We start from the raw sequence: 20718 nt of genomic DNA on the forward strand, positions 1-20718 counted from the left end.
TCATTTTTCATTTTTACACACAGCTTAATTTATGGATGGTTTGATTTCTTTGCTTGTGCGGATTGGATGGGTTGGTACTGGCATCTGGTGAGAATTTCAAGTCAATAGCACTTTTAGAAATGTATTTACTTAGAAAATTGGTGACTTGTTCAATACTTATTTCACTCACTGCATATGGGGCATAAGAGTCTTTTAGTGTACAGTAGAACATTGTTTTTTCTGCTTTCGTTAGCTCCTTAACAAATACATTGCCTGTATCCAGATCACCATCTACATCAATGTCTATACAGATACACACGTCCATACTAATTCAACTTATAATGTGGGCTTTGATGTGAACTGTGATTTTCCAATGAGTAGCTTACTTACCCACATTTCTGTCAGTAAAATAGACACTTTTGAAGTCCTACACCAAGGACTACCTTGGGAACTCACATGATGGGACAAGCACGTCCACTTGAAATGGTATCTACATAAATCCCAATGATTTCTTTTACCTGGAAATGACTAAATTTTCCAGGATTGTTTCAGGAAATTGAGACTGTTGGAGACTCTGGAGTAGTTACCTATGATTAGAAATGACAGCTCATTTTCGGCGCCCCATTGGAACATGAAAGTGGTGTCTTCATTGGTTAAAACAGGTAGCTCCCCCACTTTTCCTTTTTCCTTTTGCACCATTTTAAATACTTCTCCACCATTTTGTCAGAAAAATTGCTAAAAGAGAAAGGTATGCAATCATTAATTGCTGCCCTGAGAGCTTGGGCTTAGTTCAACCTCCTGGTTTGGACCTAATATTCAAATAAATAAATAAGTTCAGAAAAAAAGCTATTTAATAGCATTTTTTCCCAAAAAACCTTCTGCATATGTCAGTTCTTCTAGTTTTGTAATATCCTCATACTGGCAAAACCTATTTGACCTGTCAAGTCAAGAACACAAGACATCTAAACATGTCCTGTGGTATTGGACAAGATATTAGTGGCAGATTCTTATCGAAGTAGCAGATTCTTACAAGTCACGAGGTGGAGCTTATATATGGTAGATAGTTTTTGCAGGAAATGACATATATGCTTGATTGAATCCAGTTCAGGAGTCAACATTGAAACATGACTTTTACTGAAACGTTTCTTAAACTATTCTTGCTAATTATGCAAATTGTCTCTTCAGAGAAGAAGAGGACTAGAACTCTAGTGCCACCTATTGGAAGAAGCAATCCTAAAAGTCAATGTCAACCCTTTAACGAGCCTTGCTACATGACTTAGGATAAAAGCCAAGCCAGAATCTCAATTTGCAGACACTGTGTTTCGGGGTACTGCCCCTCATCAGTGCAGAGTGTGAGATCTGGTTTGGCTGTGAGAGAGTCGTCTGACCGATATCCAAGAAGTATCATTTCTCCTTGCGGAGAATGACATGCTAAGCATGTCGAGGTGAGGAGACATAAAGCTGCAATGCTCCTCTGGGAAATATGCTAATTATGCAAATTGTCTCTTCAGAGAGGAAGAGGACTAGAACTCTAGTGCCACCTATTGAAAGTAGCAATCCTAAAAGTAAATGTCGACCCTTTAACGAGCCTTGTTACATGACTTAGGATAAAAGCCAAGCCAGAATCTCAGTTTGCAGACACTGTGTTTCGGGGTACTGGCCCTCGTCAGTGCAAAGTGTGAGATCTGCTTTGGCTGTGAGAAAGGCGTCTGACTGATATCCAAGAAGTATCATTTCTCCTTGCGGAGAATGACATGCTAAGCATGTCGAGGAGAGGAGACTTAAAGCCGCAAACTATTCTTTAACACCTTTAAAATTGCATCCTGAAAGTCAGTCATGAAGGAACACTGCTTCTATCAGTGGGTGTACTTGGTTTGCAACATTGTTTAGGAGGATGCCATGTGTCATTCATGTGAATGCCTTGCTCATATTTTCCAAGCAGAACTTTGTTCAGAGCATTACACTACATTTGCCGCTCTCAGAAAGTGGCTTCTGGTGTCATCTCTTTCTTTGGCAAATAAGGCACTACTGGCTATCCTAGTGATGTAAGGTGTCACTGATGCTGCCTAGGTGGTGCTATCAGGGGGCGCATGAATGAGCACAGGGAGTGCAGGCTGAAGGCACACAGTGCACAAGGACCTGAGACTAGTGTAGTGAGCACAGGACCTGCCACTAAGCGATCACATGCAGGGAAGGACACTGAGCAAGCAGAGCACAGGGCAAAGACAGTAAACGTGGTCAAGGAGAGCTGAGAGTCAGAAGCCAGACGAACGCGCAGTACCTAAGGACGAGGCGAAGAGTGAACGGGGACAAGCCAAGGGGGTCAGATAACCAGGAGAGACAGAACAGTACCAAAGCAAGATACAGAAGCAGAAGTCAGGGACAAACCGAATCATACACAGCAAGGCACACATGCACAGAGGCACACGTTTAAGGACAAGTAACCTGGGTCAGCAACCACTAACTGAGTATAAGGAAGTATCACCGACACTAAATGCAGGTACTGCCAACATTAAATAGCCGCCCCAAAACCAAAAAGAAGCGGACTGAATTAACCCTGACCTGACCAGGATGGAGGCGGAACCATCCTGTCCAGAGTCACCACAGTTGGCACTTCTTCAAAGGTCAATATGAACACTCTGTCTAGTCAGCAGGTTTACTTCCCCATACACAGGAAGCTGACATTTACTGGGTGCTTTCTATCATGGTCAGAATTAACTTTTCTATCTAATTTGAGTTACAGAAGCTTTTTTGTAGGGTCGGACCGTATGGACTAATCTTCACTACACGCATGCATCAATCCATAACCGCCTACGTTCCTTTCACCGTTTCTTTGGTTGTTTTTCCTTGAGCCATTTTTAGTAAGTACTATACACTGCAAATTGGAAGCAACTCACAAGTCTGCCATTTTACAGATGGTCTTACCCAGTCGTATAGTTATAGAAACTAGTCACTCATTCAGATGCTCACAGTTGTCTCCAGTGTCGGACTGGGGTGCCAAGGGCCCACCAGTGACACTGACTTTGGGGGCCCACTTGCATACAAATATCACACAACCCTTTTCCATAAATTTACCTATATCTCTATGTAATATATAGATATTGCCTTTTCCTATACAGAATCAATGGAATTATGCCAAGTACTTCTCATACAGTGGGGTTGGGGGTCCAGATCTGCACAGGGGCCCACCAGGGGATTCTACCGTTACCTTATGGGCCAGTCCAAGCCTGGTTGTCTCACTTTTCCACTTCCAACACATGACCTTCAAGAACTCACTTTTCACTTGCTGCATAATAAACCTCTCACATCAAAACGTGCCATTGCTACAAGTTATGCGCTATTTTTCATTTTATGACTCATTTATCCATATTTCCTATACAACTAAACTATAACATGCTGGTTGACTCTATTTTTACTTTTTTAGAGGAATATATGTTGCTTTATGGTTGAGTATTACATTAAAAAGTTTAAAAAAAAGTTTAGACATTTTTTAGTCGGCCAGTAACTTAGCAAAAATCAGACATCACTGAGGCATGACACACAAATTACATTATGCCTCAGTAATGTTACTGGGTTTCAGCCTTTTTAGGTTGCTGGTTTTCATTATTCTGTATGTCGTGGATTAATTTTGTGTTGTCCTGAAACGGAAATTAAACACTGCATACAGAATTTCCATCAGAAGGGTGTATCCAGATGATGTCTTTGGGACTTTCACTTCCACTAACAGATGATGGCTATTATCTACATATCATAATTATTACAGGAGAAAAAGTGTGTAGCTGAAGTGTAATATTCAGCATCTTCCATCCATAAGAGTGATGTCACCAAGGGAGGTTTTCTGGCAACGGGCCACATCCTATAAAACAATCTGGCGCCTAGAGCGATTGTCTGGCTGTGTTTACAAAATCAGAAATCTCCATGGCAACAGCAGGAAGTGTTACTAATGGATGTCTGAACCCAGCATTTCACCAGTGACCACTAAAGATCTACTAGTCATGCTTCCTCGCAACCAAAGGCCTGAAGGGCTGGAAATAAAGTTCTCCTTCATTTACAAGTTTATTTCTCACAGGGTTAGTGGTCTTTATGGTGGTATAATTATACAATCTGACACATGGTCCTAGTAAATATTATATAAATGTAATATACTCATTTAACTCATTCTCAGACATTTCTCAGATATTTAGTATTAAAGAAACTAAAATGATAAGTCTGCAGGAATGGTGCCTGTTATGATTGGGTCACCGAGGAGGAAAGCAATACCAAGCTAAGCCACAGAAAACCAGAGAGGTTGAAAAATAAGTGGATTGCAGACCCCTGATCCTATCCACACAACTAGCAGTAGCTGTGGAGTGTACCTACGATGATTCTAGATGCCTCAACACAGCCAGAGAACTAAATAAGCCTAAAGCAAGAAAGGGGAAATCTAAACTGCCCCAGAGCAGACCCCAAAGGAATAGATAGCCCCCAAACATATATTGTCAGTGAGACAAGATGAAAACACAAACGCAGGTAGGAGAATAGGCTGAGCAAACGATGGGGCCCACACTGACTAGACAGGACAGGAAAGGAAAGACACTGTCTGCAATCACGCAAATAACCCTGCAAAAAATGGCCAACAGATCTGATAGAAAAAATACTGAAGTCAATAGACTTCACCCACTATATCAGCACTCTGGTATATTCTGAAAACAGAGCAAAGAGAGGTAAATCTAATACGGGACAAAAACAAACTGGCACAAACAATAGCATAAGGATTGAAATTCAGCACAATGCCAGCCGGGGCTGGCTGACCACACAAAACTGAAATAGACAAAGCCAAATCAAATGTGAACAATAGCAAAATAACACTTAGCTTGAGCATGCAAGGACTGAGCTGGAAACTAAGACCTCAGGAGGCAGGAAAAAATCACCATCAGGGATAGAGAGAGTCGGCTGTCTTAAATCCAGTCTGAAACTCCCAATGTCCAATCGTCCTCCTCATTATCAGGTGGCAGGCCTCTGTTAATTAGATCAGCTCCATTACCTTCTGTAACCACCAGAGGGAGCCCGGAAAGAGAACTTGCGACCCCTCTGTCAATACAACCATCTCCACTACCTTCACCAGCAACAAGAGGTAGGCCAGAAAGTGAATTCACAACTGTACCCCCCTTGAGGAGGGGTCACTGAATCCTCATCCACGCCACCAGGCCGATCAGGATGGGCCCGGTGAAAAGCACGAACCAATCTACCGCATGAATGTCAGAAGCAGAGACCCAAGAATTATCCTCCTAGCCATAACCCTTCCATTTGACCAAGCACTGGAGTCTCCGTCTAGCCAAACGAGAATCCAATATTTTCTCTACCTCATATTCCACATTGCCTTTAACAAATACAGGGTCAGGAGGTGCTGCCATAGGAACTACTGGCTCCACAAACCTCTTCAACAGAGATTTATTAAACATGTTATGGATCTTAAACTTAACTAGAAGAGCCAATCGAAAAGAAACAGGATTAAGAATCTCCAATAGTTTATAAGGTCTAATGAATCTTGGCTTGAACTTTGGAGATGCAACCTTCATGGGAATATTCTTTGACGACAACCAAACCATATCACCCACTTTGAACTGGGGACCAATGGTCCTATGCAGGTTGGAAAACCGTTGGGCTTTTTCCTGACAGAGGGTCAACTTATCCACCACTTGGTCCCAAATCTGCTGCATTCTCTCTACCACAGTGTCCACACTTGGGCAGGTCGAAGATTCCACTTGCCCTGAAGAAAATCGAGGATGAAACCCAAAGTTACAGAAAAAGGGCGACATCAAAGTGGCAGAACTAGCTTTATTGTTTAGCGTGAATTCGGCCAAGGGCAAAAATGAGATCCAGTCATCCTGATCAGCAGATATAAAACATCTCAAATAGGACTCCAAAGTCTGTTTTTTTCTCTCAGTCTGCCCATTGGTCTGAGGATGAAACACAGAGGAGAAAGATAACTGAATTCCCAGATAGGAACAAAAAGTTCTCCAAAATATGGAAACAAACTGGACTCCTCTGTCTGACACAATGTTCTCAGGAATCCCATGCAACCGAACCACCTGTTGTTAAAACAAGGGCACCAACTCTGAAGAAGATGGCAACTTTGGGAGTGGTACAAGATGGATCATCTTAGAAAATCTATCACAAATCACCCAGATAACAGTCATTCTCTGAGAGACAGGACACTTCTGATAGCAAAATTAACCCTGAAGTCACTAGACTTCTCCCACTATATCAGCACTCTGAAATATTCTGAGACAGAGCAAAAAGAGACCGAACTAGTAAGGGACAAAAAGTCAATTGGCAAAATACTGATAAATAAGAGTGGAAATTCAGCTCAGCCGGGGCTGGCAGACCACACAAAAAACTGACTAGACCAACAAAATCAAGTGTGAACATTAGCAGTAAAACTTAGCTTTAGATGACTGTAACAGAGCTGAAAACCAAGAGCTGACAAGCCAGAAGGAATCCCCAGCAACTGAGTAGGGCGTCGGCTGTCTTAAATCCAATCTGAGAATCCTGAGATCCAATCGTCATCCTCATTCTCAGGTGGCAGATCTCCACCTATCAAACCAGCCGCACCACCTCCCGTCACCACCAGAGGGAGTCCAGAAGGGGAATTCACAACTGGTGAACCAGAGAATAAACTCACAACAGGCTTACTTAGTTCTCTGGCTGTGTTGAGGCATCTAGAATCATCGTAGGTACGCTCCACGGCTACTGCTAGTTGTGTGGATAGGATCAGGGGTCTGCAATCCGCTTAGTTACCAACCTCTCTGGTTTTCTGTGGCTTAGCTTGGTCTTGCTTTGCTCCTCGGTGACCCAATCATAAAATGAATCCCTGTGCCTTCTTTTCTCGAAAATTTTTGCCTTCTGATCGTAATTATGACGTGGGGAATCGGGAATTGTTGGCCATGAAGTGGGCATTTGAGGAGTGGAGACATTGGTTGGAGGGAGCTAGACATCAAGTTGTGGTTGTCACCGACCACAAGAATTTGATTTATCTTGAATCAGCCAAACGCTTGAATCCTAGACAGGCTAGGTGGGCCTTGTTTTTCACGCGTTTTAATTTTGTGGTCTCTTTTCTTCTGGGCTCTAAGAATGTTAAGGCAGACGCCCTTTCTAGGAGTTTCTTTGTGGATTCTCTTATTGTGACCGAGCCTACTGCCATTCTAGGTGAGGGGGTAGTTCTCGCCACCATCTCGCCCGATTTGAGACATGCCCTGGAGGAATTTCAGGAGGACAAACCTGAGCGTTGCCATATGGGAAACCTGTATGTTCCTGACCAGTGGAGGAAGAGAGTAATGTCTGAAATTCATTGCTCCGTGTTGGCTGGTCATCCAGGTATTTTTGGTACCAGAGATTTGGTGAGTCAGTCTTTTTGGTGGCCTGCCTTATCTCGTGATGTCAGGAATTTTGTGCAGTCCTGTGGGACTTGTTCTCGGTCTAAACCCTGTTCTCGTTCTAGTGGGTTGTTGATGCCCCTGCCGGTGCCCAAGAGGCCATGGACCCATATCTCAATGGATTTTATTTCTGATCTTCCTGTCTTTCAGAGAATGACTGTTATCTGGGTGATTTGTGATAGATTTTCGAAGATGGTCCATCTTGTACCACTCCCAAAGTTGCCATCTTCTGCTGAGTTGGTGCCATTGTTTTTACAACAGGTGGTTCAGTTACATGGGATTCCTGAGAACATTGTGTCAGACAGAGGAGTCCAGTTTGTTTCCAGATTCTGGAAAGCCTTTTGTTCCAATCTGGGAATTCAGTTATCCTTCTCCTCCGCATTTCATCCCCAGACCAATGGACAGACTGAGAGAACAAACCAGACCTTGGAGTCTTATTTGAGATGTTTTATATCTGCTGATCAGGATGATTGGGTCTCATTTTTGCCCTTGGCTGAATTCGCACTGAACAATAGAGCTAGTTCTGCCACTTTGATGTCACCCTTTTTCTGTAATTTTGGGTTTTATCCTCGATTCTCTTCAGGGCAAGTGGAATCTTCGTCCTGCCCAGGTGTGGACACTGTGGTTAAGAGAATGCAGCAGATATGGGACCAAGTTGTGGATAAGTTGTCACTCTCTCAGGAAAAGGCCCAGCGAATTTCCAACCGGCATAGGACCATTGGTCCCCGGTTTAAAGTGGGTGATATGGTTTGGTTATCGTGTAAGAATATTCCTATGAAGGTTGCATCTCCTAAATTTAAGCCAAGATTTATTGGTCCTTATAAGATTTTGGAAATCTTAATCCTGTTTCGTTTTGATTGGCTCTTCCAGTTACGTTCAAGATCCATAACGTATTTCACAAATCTCTGTTGAACAGGTTTGTTGAGCCAGTGGTGCCTATGGCAGCACCTCCTGACCCTGTGTTGGTCGAAGGCAATGTGGAATATGAGGTAGAGAAAATATTGGATTCTCGTTTGGTTAGACGGAGACTCCAGTATTTGGTCAAATGGAAGGGTTATGGTCAGGAGAATAATTCTTGGGTCTCTGCCTCCGATATTCATGCCAATACATTGGTTCGTGCTTTTCACCGGGCCCATCCTGATCGGCCTGGTGGCGTGGATGAGGGTTCGGTGACCCCTCCTTAAGGGGGGGTACTGTTGTGAGTTCATTCTCTGGTTCACCAGTTGTGAGTTCCCCTTCTGGACTCCCTCTGGTGGTGACGGGAGGTAGTGCGGCTGGTTTGATCGGTGGAGATCTGCCACCTGAGAATGAGGATGACGATTGGATCAAAGGATTTTCAGATTGGATTTAAGACAGCCGACGCCCTATTCAGTTGCTGGTGATTCCTTCTGGCTTGTCAGCTCTTGGTTTTCAGCTCTGTTCCAGTCATCTAAAGATAAGTTTTTCTGCTAATGTTCACTCTTGATTTTGTTGGTCTATTCAGTTTTTTGTGTGGTCTGCCAGCCCCGGCTGGGGGCTGAGCTGAATTTCCACTCTTATTTATCAGTATTTTGCCAATTGGCTTTTTGTCCCTTACTAGTTTGGTCTCTTTTTGCTCTGTCTCAGAATATTTCAGAGTGCTGATAAAGTGAGAGAAGTCTAGTGACTTCAGGGTTAATTTTGCTATCAGAAGTGTTGGACATTATTTTTGTAGGGTTTTTTGGAGGTTGCAGACAGTGTCTTCCCTTTCCTTTCCTGTCTAGTTAGTTTGGGCCCCATCATTTGCCCAGCCTATTTTCCTGCCTGTGTTTGTGCCTTCATCTTGTTTCACTGTCAATACATGTGTGGGGGTTATCTATTCCTTTGGGGTCTGCTCTGGGGCAGTTAGTTTTCCCTTTTCTTGCTTTAGGCTTATGCAGTCCTCTGGCCGTGACGAGGCGTCTAGGTTCATCGTAGGCATGCTCCACGGCTACTGCTAGTTGTGTGGCAGGATCAGGGATCTGCAATCTGCATAGTTACCAACCACTCTGGTTTTCTGTGGCTTAGCTTGTTTAGCTTTATTCTCCTCGGTGACCCATTCATAACATAAGCCTAAAGCAAGAAAGGGGAAATCTAAACTGCCCCAGAGCAGACCCCAAAGGAATAGATAGCCCCCAAACATATATTATCGGTGAGACAAGATGAAAACACAAACGCAGGTAGGAAAATAGGCTGAGCAAACGATGGGGCCCAAACTAGACAGGACAGGAAAGGAAAGACACTGTCTGCAATCACGCAAAAAACCCTGCAAAAAATGCCCAACACGTCTGATAGAAAAAATACTGAAGTCAATAGACTTCGCCCACTATATCAGCACTCTGGTATATTCTGAAAACAGAGCAAAGAGAGGCCAATCTAATAAGGGACAAAAGCAAACTGGCACAAACAATAACATAAGGATGGAAATTCAGCACAGCCCCAGCCGGGGCTGGATGACCACACAAAACTGAAATAGACAAAACCAAATCAAATGTGAACAATAGCAAAAGAACACTTAGCTTGAGCATGCAGGGACTGAGCTGGAAACTAAGACCTCAGGAGGCAGGAAAAAATCATCAGCAGGGATAGAGGGAGTTGACTGTCTTAAATCCAGTCAGAAACTCCCAATGTCCAATCGTCCTCCTCATTATCAGGTGGCAGGCCTCTGTTAATTAGATCAGCTCCATTACCTCCTGTAGCCACCAGAGGGAGCCCGGAAAGAGATCTCGCGACCCCTCTGTCAATACAACCATTTCCACTACCTTCACCAGCAACCAGAGGTAGGCCAGAAAGTGAATTCACAACAGGTGCCTACACCACTCCCTGAGTTTAACCTCCTAAATGCTGCATTTAGAAGGCAGGCATAGGGAGGGAGCTCCCTCTGCCCTCCAATCGGCACCCATGACGACATACCGGGTCACCAGGTTACGGCACGCCCCTTAAACCATGCACAGAGCATAGTCTAAGGGACTTCTGTCAGTGGAGTACTGCTAGTTATAAACCATTCCAATGCTCCTGCATTGCAATGGTAAATAACGATAAGGCTGCTGAAAGTGAAAGTCTCATAGTGGGAGTAAGTAAAAAAGTAAATACAAAATTGAAAATATATTTTTTCAGAAAATAATAAACTAAACATATATTGTGCCATATTTTTATGTAGAAAAGAAAAAAGTATATGTTTGGCTTCGCCACTTTCGGAAAGACCTGCCTCATAAAACTGTCACACTAGTTAACCTCTTCAATGAACCTTGTAAAAAAAAAGTGCAAAAAATGATACTTTTTAATGATCCCATCAAACAAAATCAGACGCGATAAAAAAGACGAATGGAAATAAAAATGCAATAGCGGAAAATGATATATTGTCCCACAAACAAAATAAGCCACCATGCATCTCCGTCAATGAAAGAATAAAAAAGTTACAGATCTCAGAATATAGCGATGCAAAAATAATTTTTCAATAAAATAGTTTTTATTGTGTAAAAGCATCAAAGCATAAAAAAACTATATAAGTGGGATGTTGCTGTAATCGCACTGAACAGAAGAATAAAGCTGCCTTATCAATTTTACCACACACGGAAAGACATAAATTAAAACAATTCCTTAATTGCTGTTTTTTGTCCATTCTGTCTCTCAAAAATTGGAATAGAAAGTGATCGAAAAATGTCATGTGGCCAAAAATGACTCTTTTGGCCAAAATATGGAAATATTATAGCTCTCAAATTATGGCGGTGCAAAAACTTGTTTATGCAATAAAACACGTTTTTTAGTGTGTGACAGCAGCAAAACAGAAAAAAACCCAAAGAATAAAGTTGACTAATCACTTATAATACACAAGGAATGTTGTAAAAAATAAATAAAACCAATTCTTCACCTGCTGTTAATTTGTTCATTCTGCCTCCCAAAGATTGCAGTAAGGCTCGGTCCTTATTTACCCTGCACTCTGCGCTGAGCACTTATACCAGGGTTTCCGCATAAATCTCTGAAATACATGATTCAGACGAAACCCCGGCAGAAGATTCCCTATATTGAAGCAGATGGAGACACAGTGGATGCCGAATGGTCTATGATCTGGCGGTGTCTGACTTTTTAAGCACGCATAAAAGAGCGGCCCTCCACAGTTTTGTGCACTTCTGAAAAGAAAGACACCACTGAACAGAGGCCAGACAGAGTCCAGAGTTAATTTGCTACCTCATTATAGTGAATACCCCTCGGGGGGTTTCAAATGAATCATTTCACTCAGAAATTTAGATGGAAACCCCAAAATAAGTGCTCAGTGTACAGCGCCAGATAAATAATCCCAAAAGTTTGTAAAATGTTCCCAACAAAAGCTTCAAATCAATCCACAAAAAAAGCCCCACTCAGGTCCATGATCTGTTAATGGAAATATAGGGGGCTTCCACGTTACTGGTAGTACAAAGGCTCTGGAAAAGTGAAATGGCTCCTCACCCTCTAATAGAAATTCAGAAAATTCTATGCTCCCAAATCCAAATGCCTCCCTTCTGAGCCCCAGTGCGCCTAAACCAGATTTAGTGTCCACATGTTTGGCATTTCTGTAGCAATGAGAGTCCACCTAATATATGAGTACGTGTGTCCAGAAGCACAAGCTGGACATAATGTATTGGGCACTACAATGGCATTTTGCAATTTTCACTCAGCAATATCCCCTGCTGCTTGTTTTTGGAAAACACCTATGGAGTCAAAATCTTCACAACAACTGTAGATAAATTCCTAAAGAGGTATAATTTCCAAAATGGGGTCACTTGATGGGTGATACTGCTCTTCTAGAATTAGGGGCTCTGTATATGTAGTCTGCAAACTAATCTAGGAAAATTTGTGCTTCGGGAGGCAAATAGCGCTCCATCCCTCCCGAGTCTCGCCATATGGATAAGCAGTACTGTACAGCCACACATGGGGTATTTCCTCATTCAACAGAAATTTTGGGACAAATTTTGGTGCCAGTTTTACTCATTTCCCCTTGTGAAAATGTAAAATATGGGTATAAAGCTAAATTTTGGTGGTAAAAATGTAATTTTTTTTTTTGCTGCCCAATAGTATAAAATTCTGTGACACATCTTTGGTGTCAGTATGATCACTGCATCCCTAGATGAATTAATTGAGAGGTGTAGTTTGTAAAATAAGGTCACTTATGAGGGTGTTCTGTTGTTATGGCGCCTCAGGGGCTCTCCCAGTGGGTCATGGCACCTGCAAACCTTAACAGTAAAATCTGTACTATAATATGGCGCTACTTCCCTTCTGAACTTTGCACTTTGCCTGAAAAGTATTTCCCAATTACATTTAGTGTATTGACGCACTCAGGAGGAATTTTTACAGCAAACTGAGGTCCAAATTATTTTTTATTAGCCCTTGGAAAAATTAAAAACTTGCAGCAAAAACAACATTATAGTGGTAAAAATATAATTATTATTTCTTCACTGCCCAATGGTATAAAATTTTGTGAGGCACATGTGGTGTCAATATCATCACTGCACCCAAAATAAATTCATTAGGAGGTGTAGTTTGTAAAATTAGGTCACTTATGGGGATTTCTGCTGTTCTGACACCTCACAATTCTGGTCTCTGCCAATCTGACATGGCACAGTCAAACCATACCAGCAAAATCTGAACTCCAATATGGCACTTCTTCCCTTCTGTGCTTTGTACCGTGCCTCAAAAGTAATTTTCAACCACATATGGGGTATCGATATGCTAAGGAGAAATTGCACAATAAATTTTGAGATCTGTTTTCTTCAGCTATTGTTGTGAAAATGAAAAATTTGGGGGCTAAATATTTTTGTGGGAAAAAAATATTTTTTAATTTTCACAGATCAACATTGTAAATTTCGGTGAAGCACCTGTGGGTTCAAGGAGCTCACCACTCATGTAGATAAATTCCTTGAGGGGGTCTAGTTTCCAAAATGGGGTTACCTGTGGGCGTTTCTACTTTTTGGGCACATCAGAGGACCTCCAAATGCAACATGACATCCTCGGACCATTCCATCAAAGTCTGCGTTCTAAAACGTCACTCAGTCCTTTCTGAGCCCTGCCGAATTGCCCAAACAGTAGTTTTCCACCATATATGGAATATATGTTTACTCATGAGAAATTGAACAACAAATTGTGGGTTCAAATTTCTCCTGTTACCCTTGTGAAAATAAAAAAATGGGGCTAAAAGAACATTTCTGTGGAAAAAATGTGATTTTTTTATGGCTCTACTGGCGTTATACCTGGCGTTTCAAGGTTCTCACCACACTTCTAGATATATTTCTTGAGGGGTCTAGTTTCAAAAATGTGGTCACTTGTGGGGCGTTTCTACAGTTTAGGCACACAAGGGCTCTCCAAATGTGACAAGGTGTCCGCTAATGATTCCATTCAATTTTACACTCCAAAGGTTCAATGAGCTCCTTCCCATTTGAGCCCTGACGTGCACCCAAACAGCAGTTTCCTCCCACATATGGGCTAGCCTTGTGAAAATAAAAAAAATTCGGATCTAAAACAAAATTTGTGAAAAAAAAGTTATATGTTCAATTTTTCCTTTCACATTCCTTTAATTCCTGTGAAGCACCTGAAGGATTAATAAAGTTATTGAATGTGGTTTTGAGTACTTTGAGGGGTGCAGTTTTTAGCATGATGTCACTTTTGGAGTATTTTCTGACATATAGGCATCTCAAAGTCACTAAAATGAGATGTGGTTCCTAAAAAAATGGTTTTGTAAATTCTGTTGGAAAAATTTGAAAATGCTGGTCAACTTTTAACCTTTCTAAGGCCGGTTTCACATTAGCGCTTTTTAAGCGCACGCACGGCCGGGGGTAGCTCCGCCCCCGAGCCGGCTCTCTGCCCGGCGTGCCCGCCCCTTGCTTGTAGCGCCGCCTACTAGCGGACAGCGGCGCCTGCGATCGGCGCACCCTATCTTTAGCATAGGGTGCGCAGATCGTGCGCAGGCCGTGCGCTAGTTGCGCTTTGACCTGCGCTGCGCACTTTTGACGGTGCGCCGTGCGCGCCAAAATCCGAAAAGTTTGATTTTGGCGCGCACGGCGCACCGTCAAAAGTGCGCAGCGCAGGTCAAAGCGCAACTAGCGCACGGCCTGCGCACAATCTGCGCACCCTATGCTAAAGATAGGGTGCGCCGATCGCAGGCGCCACTGTCCGCTAGTAGGCGGCGCTACAAGCAAGGGGCGGGCACGCCGGGCAGAGAGCCGGCTCGGGGGCGGAGCTACCCCCGGCCGTGCGTGCGCTTAAAAAGCGCTAATGTGAAACCGGCCTTACATCCTAACATAAAAAAATGTAACTAAAAAAATTGTCCAATTGTAAAGTAGATATGTGGGAAATGTTATTTATTAATTATTTTGTGTGACCTAATTCTCTGGTTTAAGGGCAGAAAAATTACGTTTGAAAATGGCAAAATTTTCAAAATTTTCACTCAATTTTCACCCAACTTCCAATTTTTTCACACATAGTTGCAAGCATTATCAAACAAATTTCACTGCTATCATAAAGTACAATGTCTCAAAAAAATATCTCAGAATCAGCGGGATCCGTTGAAGTGTTCCAGAGATATTATCACATATAGTAATACTGGTCAGAATTGTAAAATTTGGCCTGGTCATGCAGGTGAAAACAGGCTCAAGAGGTAAAAGGGTTAAGGGTAACTGTGTTATGTGATCACCAATTTAAATACAGTATCAGTGTACGCTTTCTTGTTGCTAGATAGCCAGTAGTTGACTTGCTATGAATTAAGAATTACATTATCACCTATCAAACCCCTTCTGGCAGCTCTCAGACAATTCCCCTACCCATTCAGTTTCACCGTCATTCATTCTCTATAAATCTCTCATGCAGTAAAAGATTTTATTATTTACAGGATCAGATTTCCCATTAGGCCAACCTAGGCCATGGCCTGGGGCACGACAGTGAGGGGTGTATATACTTAAGAAATAACAACTAAATATTAATATATATTTCAGTATTATTTTGAAAAGGCCATATGAAATGCTGTTTTTTAAATTTGCCTCCATATTCATTACATAATTTGAACGGTCCATTTATGTTGCCCATCTTTACAGCTTGCGCTGTTTCACTCAGTCACAGGCAAAAAGAATTGACTTTTTCTTTCTCACACAATCAGCATAAACCACATGTTAGGCTATGTGCACACATTATGGATTTTTGCGGATCAGCAGTGTTTTTTCTGAGCGGAATTGCACCAAATCCGCAAAGGGTAGCTCAAGCAATGTTAATCAATGGGAATCCAGAATTAGTGTGCACATGCTGAGGAAAATTCTGCACTGATTTGCAACGTTTTTTTTCTCTGTAGCATGTCAATTCTTTTTGTGGATCTGCAGCGTTTCTGCACCCATTAACTTACATTGAGTCAGTCAAATCCGCAGCTAAACCGCAGGTGTAAAAAGGTTTGCAGATTAGCTGCGGATTTGCGAGCGGAAAGGAAGGAGGAAGAGTGTGTGGGCAGAGACTATGTGTGTGGGCGGAAAATATATGTGTGGGTGGAGAATATGTGTACGAGCGGAGAATATGTGCGTGTCTGTCTGTGTCTGTCTGCGGGTGTCTGTGTCTGTCTGTGGGTGCCTGTGTGTAGCCAGGCATCATCTGATGGGACTACTACTCCCATCCGGCTATGTCTGCTACAGTGACAGCATGAGCCGATGATGGGACAGCAGTCCCATCCAGGGCCTGTTTTAGGCAAAGTTTAAAATGGGGCCCCAAATGCTAACATATTGCACATCATACAGAAGTGTTATGATTGGGTCACCGAGGAGGAGAGCAAGCCCAAGCTAAGCCACAGAAAACCAGAGAGGTTGGTAACTAAGTGGATTGCAGACCAGTTATGAATGAGTCACCGTAGGAGGCAAAAACAGAAATGCTAGCTAAGTCCAGAAAACCAGAGAAGTTGGCAGCTATCGGATTGCAGACCCCTGAAACTATCAACAACAACTAGCAGTAGCCGTGGGGGGTTCCTACGATGCCCTAGACCCCTCGATCACAGCCGGAGAACTGCCTAGCCTAAAAACAGAAAGGGAAATCTAAACTGCCCCAGAGCAGACCCCAAAGCAATAGGCAGCCCCCAACATATAATGACGGTGAAGCAAGAAGAAGAAACACTAACACAGATAGAAAGATAGACTGAGCAAATGATGGGGCCCAAGCTAACTAGACAGGACAGGATAGGAAAGCTGCTGTCTGCAATCTGCGAAAAACCCTATGAAAATAAGAGCCAACAGACTGACTGGGAGAAAGGCCCTCAAGACGCTAGACTTCAAAAAGACTATGTCAGTACTCAGGTATTTTCTGAAGACAGAGCAACCGACAAAAAAGGAATTCAGCCCACCCCAGCAGGGAATGGCAGAATCCAGAAAAGCAAGGCAGACTAAAACCAAAACACAAATGCAAAAAGGCAAAGCAGAAAACTTAGCTTTTGAGGAGCAGGAATCAGACTTGTCTCCTAGAATTCCACAGAGAAATCACCAGCGAGGAGGAAGGGCGTCGGCTGCCTTATATCCAGTCAGAGATCCCCGTCGCCCAGTCATCCTCTCCCAGCTCAGGTGCTTGGTAATCAGCCTCACTACCTTCCTTCACCAGAAGAGGGAGTTCATCAGACCTCAATGGTGAAGGGGAAAATGAACTCATAACACAGACCCCTAATCCTATCCACACAACTAGCAGTAGCTGTGGAGCGTGCCTTCGATGATCCTAGACGCCTTGGCACAGCCATAGAACTAACTAAGCCTAAAGCAAGAAAGGGGAAATCTAAACTGCCCCAGAGCAGACCCCAAAGGAATAGATAGCCCCCAAACATATATTGTCGGTGAGACAAGATGAAAACACAAACGCAGGCAGGAAAATAGACTGAGCAAATGATGGGGCCCACACTGACTTGACAGGATAGGAAAGGAAAGACACTGTCTAATAGTCATAAGAGAGAAAGCTACTGACCAAAAACTGGGATCACCACAATGAATCACAAGAAATGTCAAATTTTTATTAAGTGTCAGACAGACCGAAACATAATAAAAAACATCTAAAAGTCATGAAATGACAATACACCCAAGAGGAGGTTAATAATATAACCTATACAGGTACCCCTATAACTAATGGTACAGGTATAATGAAGACAAATAGTTGGTCCATAAGAACAATGATTTGAACCAGATAAATATAATACAAAAACATGCATGGAAAAAATTGAATATTATGGACACAATAAGAACCCAATAGCAGACTGCTATATACAATGTATCATAGATCTAACTGCCCTAAATTGTAAAAGAAGGAAATAGTCTAGAAACGAGAGAAATATCTTGAGATACATCTAGGCCCTGGAAAGAATGGTACACAGAGCCACAAAGCCATGCTCAAAAGTAGCACATGAAATGTGCATTTGAATATGTAGCAGCCGTACCATACCAAAGTTAGGGGGAGCCTGTGGAAAATGCCCGACGCGTGTCGCTACCCCAAAGGTAGCTTTGTCAGGCCCTGATACATTGTATATAGCAGTCTGCTATTGGGTTCTTATTGTGTCCATAATATTCAATTTTTTCCATGCATGTTTTTGTATTATATTTATCTGGTTCAAATCATTGTTCTTATGGACCAACTATTTGTCTTCATTATACCTGTACCATTAGTTATAGGGGTACCTGTATAGGTTATATTATTAACCTCCTCTTGGGTGTATTGTCATTTCATGACTTTTAGATGTTTTTAATTATGTTTCGGTCTGTCTGACACTTAATAAAAATTTGACATTTCTTGTGATTCATTGTGGTGATCCCAGTTTTTGGTCAGTAGCTTTCTCTCTTATGACTATTTGGCTTCCTATATTGACCATTGGTGTATCCCCTATCTATTGTTGTTGGTGGTGCCCTCCCTATCTCCATTTTTGAAAGACACTGTCTGCAATCACGCAAAAACCCTGCAAAAATGTCCAACACATCTGATGCAAAAAATACTGAAGTCGCACGACTTCGCCCACTAAATCAGCACTCTGGTATATCCTGAAAGCAGAATAAAAAGAGGCCAATCTAATAAGGGACAAAAACAAACTGGCACAAGCAGTAACATATGGATGGTGATTCAGCACAGCCCCAGCCGGAGCTGGCTGTAAAACACAAAACTGAGATAGACAAAACCAGATCAAATGTAAACAGAATAGCAAATAAACACTTAGCTGAACATGCAGGGACTGAGCTGGAAACTAAGACCTCAGGAGGCAGGTAGAAAATCACCAGCAGGGATACAGGGAGTCGGCTGTCTTAAATCCCAGTCTGAAACCCCCCAATCGTCATCCTCATTATCAGGTGGCAAGCCTCTGTTAACCAGATCAGCTCCATTACCTCCAGTAACCATCAGAGGGAGCCCAGAAAGAGAACTCACAACCCCTCTGTCAATTTGACCAGCTCCACTACCTTCAGCAATAACCAGAGGGAGGCCAGAAAGCGAATTCACAACACAGAAGCATTTCGGTTGTATTTACATGCGCTGAGTTCATGTCGCTAAATGAGTGTGATCGACAATATTGAAATCGTTCAACACTTGTTTCCTGGCCTCTTTCCACCATCTAAGAAAGAATAATGGGGACAGAACAATTGTCACGCTCGCGCCTTGGCTGAATGGCGCAAGCCGGGGGTTGTGGCCCCACTGTGCCACAAACCAGACTACCCTGGAAGGGGCGTGACTGCGACAGCTACCTTGGTCTTCACTGGAGCCTCTGATGGTGAGGTCAGGCTTGTGCGGCAGATAGCTGTCGGGTGCCACTCCAGGGTGGTGTCTGGCTGTGGCTGCTGATTCCACTTGGAGACAAGTCACTTGGACAGATGTGACTGACAGGCAGACTGAGATACAGGGCAAGAAGGTACGACAGATACAGGGCAAGCAGGCGTGGCTTGGAGACACAGGGCAAACAGGCACGGCTTGAGACACAGGATAGGCGGGCACGGCTTGAGACACAGGACAGGCGGGCACAGCTTGAGACACAGGACAGGCGGGCACAGCTTGAGACACAGGACAGGTGGGCACAGCTTGAGACACAGGACAGGCGGGCATGGCTTGAGACACAGGACAGGCGGGCATGGCTTGAGACACAGGACAGGCGGGCATGGCTTGAGAAGGAACAGGTAGGGACCTGTTCACACAGCAGGTGCAGGTATGGATGCAGGCAGGCAGGAGTGGAATATGAAGGAACGGGTTTGGACCTGTTCACACAGGAGGTGCAGGTATGGATGCAGGCAGGCGTGGAATATGAAGGAACAGGTTTGGACCTGTTCACACAGGAGGTGCAGGTATGGATGCAGGCAGGCAAGAGTGAAATAAGAAGGGACAGGTTTGGACCTGTTCACACAGGAGGTGCAGGTATGGATGCAGGCAGGCAGGAGTGGAATATGAAGGAACAGGTTTGGACCTGTTCACACAGGAGGTGCAGGTATGGATGCAGGCAGGCAAGAGTGAAATAAGAAGGAACAGGTTTGGACCTGTTCACACAGGAGGTGCAGGTGAAGGCAGGAGTGGAGAGAGAAGCTGCAGAAAGAGGTTCTGCAGCGGCAGCAGGAATGGAGCAAAGCAGAACCACAAGGTCTGTGGAGAGAAACTGCAGCAAGAGGTTCTGCAGCGGCAGCAGGACTGAAGCAAAGCAGAACCACAAGGTCTGTGGAGAGAAGCTGCAGCAAGGGGTTCTGCAGCAGCAGCAGCAGGAATGGAGCAAAGCTGAACCACAAGGTCTGTGGAGAGAAGCTGCAGCAAGAGGTTCTGCAGTGGCAGCAGGAATGGAGCAAAGCTGAACCACAAGGTCTGTGGAGAGAAGCTGCAGCAAGAGGTTCTGCAGCGGCAGCAGGAGCCGTGCAGACAGAGCGGCTAGAGTGCAGATGCACAGATAAAGCTGCGAGAGTGCAGATGCACAGACAGGGAGGACACAAGGAAAAACACAGCAAGGAAGGGAGCCACGGACAAGGAGAAAGGGAGACTGATAGACAAAGGTAAGACTGAGTTCAGACAGAGACACAGACAAAGACACAAGGACCAAGACTCAAGGGCCAGGATATTCTGCCTCCTGGCAGGCGGACAGAGAAATGCTAGGCAAGGTACCAAGACACAAGAGTACGCAGTAAGAGCCTTCAGAGAAGGCAAGATACAGAACAGGGCCTGGCTGGCTCAGCAGCAAGGAGCTAACTGAGTTTAGACATTGCACAGGCAATGTTTCAGTGGGAGTGGCGAAACTAAATAGTCAAGGGCTCCAGGTGATTGGTCAGGGACAGATTACACAGGTGCACCCAGACTGCATAAGAACCAGAGAGTTCAGGCGCTGCCACCCTATACACACAGT

The sequence above is a fragment of the Dendrobates tinctorius genome, unplaced genomic scaffold (genome assembly GCF_039654945.1).
Source record: "Dendrobates tinctorius isolate UK_male_01 unplaced genomic scaffold, ASM3965494v1 ptg000043l, whole genome shotgun sequence".
Lineage (NCBI taxonomy): Eukaryota > Metazoa > Chordata > Amphibia > Anura > Dendrobatidae > Dendrobates > Dendrobates tinctorius.